Genomic DNA, 5,109 nt, shown 5'->3' with positions numbered 1-5,109 from the left:
TGCAGAGCAGCACGTGGTCCAGCAGGGCGGCACGTGGTCCCTGCAGAGCAGCACGTGGTCCAGGCAGGGCGGCACGTGTCCAGGGAGGGCGGCACATGTCCAGGGAGGTCGGCACGTGGTCCAGGCAGGGCGGCACGTGGTCCCTACAGAGCAGCATGTGGTCCAGGCAGGGCAGCACGTGGTCCAGGCAGGGTGGCAGAGATACCTCCGTCCCCCCAGCTGCACTCTCAGGATGACCCAGTGGGAGGCGGCTGCACCTGCAGGAGCAGAGACCCTGAAGTCAAGCTCTTCAGAAAGTAGAGCAATGGTGATGGACAGATCAGTGGCATTTCTGTGCAGGATCACCTTGTGGTGAAGAAGTGTGCCAAGTACCTGCCCCATAGTGCAGGGCACCATGTGGCCAAACACTCCTGCCAGGCGCAGTGCCCACTGTGGAGCACCTCACCAACTCACTGCGATGCACGGCCGCAGCAATGGCATGGAGCTCGTGACTATGCGCATCGTTGGGCATGCCTTCCAGGCCGTCCACCTGCTCACTGGCGAGAATCCGCCCTCCACCCCCACCCTCGCCCCGCGGGTCATGGTGAATGCCATCACTGACAGTGGCCCCGAGAGGACGCGACTCGCGATGGGTGAGCCGGCCTGTGAGCCGACAGCTGTGCTGTGTGAATCAGCCCATCTGGCTGCGATGCTCAGGTGCCCGAGAGGCTGCCCTCCAGAGCATCAGGACCATCACCAAGTGAGATGAGCTCATCAACGTGGCCAAGGGCTCCTCCAACTCCTCTGCGATCCAGGAGGAAGGTGAAAGTCACCAGGGCAGAAAGCCCTGGGTGCCTAGCAAAGGACACTCGTCCCAGGGTGACCTTTCCTCCCTGGAGATGACATCTAGGCCTCAGTAGTATTTTAGCTGCAGGCCCAGAAAAGCAGCAAAATGTGACAAGCAACACCATGACCTCAGGACCAAGCTGCATTGAATAATGACCCCCTGCCCTGGTGCCAACCAATCAGTGGAGACCCTGACCCTGAAAGGACACACTTGGAAAGCTGATGAACATTCTATTAAGATCTTCCCCTGGGACACCCCCTTAAATCTCAACCCTTAAAACCCTTAGGATGGAGGAGGACCCATCCCTCTCCCCCCAGGAGTACGCCCTGCGCCTTTTCCCCTTCCTCCCTCATACCCCCCACACACACATGTCACCTTACTTTCCTTACTTCTGAGTTCCAAGGGTCTTTACTTTACCTCTATAGCTTGTTTCTGAAGCCTGTCTCTTCTATGAATTACTTCTTCTGCCTCTGTGGTTTTTCAAATAAATGTTAAGTCCCACTGTTGATTACCTGGCTGCGGTCCCAATAAACCTGTTTGCCCTTTGGGGCAGCACCACCAAAACATAGAGACCTGCGGGGAGATGGGTGCCAAATACCAGTGGGTGGGCCATCGAGGGGCCAGTGGGTGAGTCAGCAGAGCGAGGACCGAGGGACGAAGCAGAGCCTGCCTCAGGAGGGCCCAGGCTCTGGGGTCAGGCAGGCACGAGTCCTAAGCCCAGGCACCACTCCCCAGGTGCCACCCATCCTCCACAGAACAGCTGCTGGGAGGTTCCAGTGAGACAAGACAGTGTTTCCCCAAACTGCAGCCCTTGTGACCATCTTCACTACTCCTACCATCTTTCATACTTCCTCTTTAAACCTATTTTATTCATGTCTGTGATATTAAGGGTTCGATATGCTGTAGCTTTTCTAATGCATGCCAGAATAGATACAGATGTCCATTCCCGGCCGCCACCAGCTCCCAGTGAAGAGCGCCATACTTTGCAGAACTAATGTAAACAGCCGCAGTCCACTCAGTTGTGTGGACGTGACACAACTGAGCTCCCAGCATGGGCCAGCTTTTGTGTTATGAGGATTATTGTTATCATTATTGCCATTATCATGTGTTGAGTCGATAGGAGGAAAGCTCAGGCTTACTTATCACTGCCAGCCCCTCTCCACCCTCCATCCTTTCTTTTCCTGCTTCTCTTCCCATCTTTAGAGGTGACGTTGGGGTGCCCCCGAAGTTGTGCGCCTGACTGACGGGGTCAGATGTGTGGGCTTCGGTGGTTCACTCTCAGAACCTGGAGCCGTCTGGGCTCCTGTGTAAAGCGATCGCTTTGATTGCGTGCAGCCATGAAGGGCCTGCGGTAGTCCCTGCCCACTTCTTGGGTCTTTCACAGGAGGTGCCTGGGTGTCCAGGCTCAGTACCTCACTTGGGTGGGGCCCTTCCCACTTGCACTGAAGAATGAGACCCCTGGGGCCTTCCACCAATGGGACAGTCCACCAGAGCCATGGGCACACGCGGGCACTTGTAGAGTGTTTATGTGGAGGACACGCCTCAGTCCTGAGAGTGCTTTTCACAGCTGTGGGATTGCAGGCAGTTGTTTTTCTCATTATGCTTTTATCTATTTTCCAGGATGATGTTCTTTTAAATATTTTTTTAAAAATAAGGTAGTATAGACAGGGGACAGTAAAGATCCCCAGGTAAACATGGGGTTGGCCAGGGAGTGCGTGCTGAAGGGGATGGGGTGAGGGTGGTAGCCAGGAGGGAAAGGCGGGTGGAGACGGGTGAGGGGGCAGAGCAGGTAGCCGAGGTCATTCATTTAGGATAGGGTGCCCACTGGGAGGAGCAGCTGTGGGTGGGGTGATGGGCAGGCTGTTGGGGAAAATCAGCCACCAAAGGGAATAGGAGAGACACCAAGGAGTGGCTGGGGCCTTGCCAAGACTGGACCCTGGGGACTTGCAGCGTGGGTGAGTGGCCCAGCAGCTCTCCGCAGCCTGTGCAGAGCTGGGAGGTGCCTCCCGAGGAGGATGCAGAGATGGGGCTTTGATGGCTGCACCCGGCCAACAAGAGGTGCCAGGGGAGAGGGTATGAGTGGGATAGGGGCCTAGGTGATCAGCCCCACAGTAATATGGAAACTGACAGAAAGAAAAGGAAGAGATGAACTCAAGGAAGAGATTTTTATGGCAAACTGAAATTCCTGCTTACTCAACCTTCAGATATTTTCTGAGTTTGAGAGATCCTCCAGCCTGTAGCAGCAACACAGCTGCTCCTGCCTGGCCGGCTCCCTCTCTGCGCTCAGAAGCCACCCTTGGGGGTTTCCAGCCCTGGCACGGCCCACGCCAACCAACCGCCCAACCACTGCCAGAGAACCTCATGTGGACTCAGGCTAGTGGGTCCCAGACTGCAATTTCATGGGCAAGGGAACTTCAAAAATAAAGTTTGGAGGCTCTCACAGGCTGCCAACTTTTTAAAAATGGTGAATGAAGAAATATAAACCATCATTATTTCCTAGAAGAAGGGACATTTTAACACCAGCAGTGTAGCCGAACATAATCTCAGAAGAAAGGATATTTTTTCCCAAGTAAGGGCAATTGGCAGCCTTTTGCTGACGCAGTTTTTAAAAGTTTTTTTAAAATGTAATCTTTATTTACAATGTTTTGAATATAGAAAATGACAACATGAAATTTTATCGCATGTTTTTACCTTATTTGTAAACGAATCTTTGTTCCGAATTTGTCCTTCTGGAGTATGTGTTCAACAGCCCGGTCCAGGACCTGTGTTCCTCACAGGTGCTTGTGAGAACCCGCCTCGCATATGCCTGCTGATGACGCTCCAAATGTCCGCTGCCTCATGAGGAATATTCTGGGAGGACAGGCCTCTTGCCTCTTCTGCCTTCTCCCCATGTGCCGGGAAGTAAGTCGAGGTGGCAGGCCAGGCTTTGGGCTAGCAAAGGCTGCAGGCTCTCCTGCCCAGGGCTCCGAGTCAGAGGTCTGGCTACCTCACAGGGAACAGAGGACCCATCCAGGAAGGGCTTAGGGGCCAGGGAGTCCGTCTTACAGACCCGCCCACGCGCAGGTTAAGAGAAGCCCTGGGCTCAGGCTCTGAGAGTAGGAATAGCGTCTGATGGACGAGTGTGCAGCACCTACACTGCGGGTGGTGTATAAGACAGGCCACACCACGCGGGCCCGGATGCCAGGCTGAGAGGTCCGACCTCATTTTGTGTGTTAAGGCCGATGGGGCAGGGACTCTGGAGGCCATGGGAGAGGTGGGCATGTCTGGAGGGAAGCGGGAGCAGAGCTGACAGAGGCGCACCATCTATCCTATCCTGGCAGGTCAGTTGAGGTCAGCAAAGCCGACTCCCTCCAGGGAGGGATGCAAGCTCCATTCCCCTGGCTGTCAGTCAGACCTTGGGTCACCGCGGGCTCATCTGTATGTCACGTGCCCTTCAACGTGGGTTCCAATTAAATAGCTGGGAAGAGGAGAGACATGAGGTTTCCTGGTATTTGGGGAGGAAACCACTCTTCTTTGGGGGCTTGTTGACTATTTGTATTTACATATATGTGTGTGGAAATACATATTTATAGACACACATATATTTACATAGTATGCATATATTTGCATAATATATGATAGTATGTAAATATATATTTGTTGCTATTTTGGTGAGAAACTTAAATTTGATAGTTATATCAACTAGTAGAATAAAATTTTATCTTAAAGTTTAATACATTCTTTTTTTAAATGCACAAACAACTGGATAACACTGCTATAAATTTTTAAAGCACTTAAAATCCCACCCCTCCAGCACTTAATGTTTCCATAATTTTATTTCTCCATTTTTGCCATACAGTTTAATTTCCTTAGCTGTTTCCCTGTTGTTTGACATTAGAATGTTTCCAGTTTTTGTTGTTAACTACTGTAGATTTCCCCACAATGAAGATCTTTGTGCGTACAATGTTTTTCCTTCTTTTAAAATTATTCCCTCAGAATAAGCTCCTAGGAGAGGGATTACTGAGTCAAAGGACCAGTAGTTTTCTGGCTTTGGAGTCTCTACCGCTTTCCAAAAAGGCTGTACCCACTTACCCCGCTGCCAGCGCGGTATGGGCTTCCCCTTCACCACAGCCTTGCTAGCGCTCAGCACGGGCCTTATTTTAAAGTTAGTGATGTAATGGATTTTAAATGGCAGCTTGTATTTATTAATTTACATTTCTCCATCCACTCAATTTCTCTGCTCAGGGCCCCCATATTCATTCTCCCTTCGCTCCCCATGCCTGACTTCACTGCTCTCTGCCCGC

The 5,109-nt window shown here is 51.9% G+C and overlaps 1 protein-coding gene and 1 pseudogene across 7 annotated transcripts in view; both read left to right on the top strand.

Annotated features, from left to right (window-relative positions):
• The window catches only part of RALGPS1 (Ral GEF with PH domain and SH3 binding motif 1), a 221,240-nt gene that overhangs the window by 166,612 nt on the left and 49,519 nt on the right, over positions 1 to 5,109 (top strand). The window lies entirely within an intron of this gene.
• Positions 233 to 1,643, top strand: LOC102753323 (annotated as a pseudogene).

Source organism: Myotis davidii, unplaced genomic scaffold (assembly GCF_000327345.1).
Source record: "Myotis davidii unplaced genomic scaffold, ASM32734v1 scaffold142, whole genome shotgun sequence".
Lineage (NCBI taxonomy): Eukaryota > Metazoa > Chordata > Mammalia > Chiroptera > Vespertilionidae > Myotis > Myotis davidii.
The sequence above is the reverse complement of the archived record's forward strand: the minus strand, read 5'-3'. Positions and strand labels throughout refer to the sequence as shown.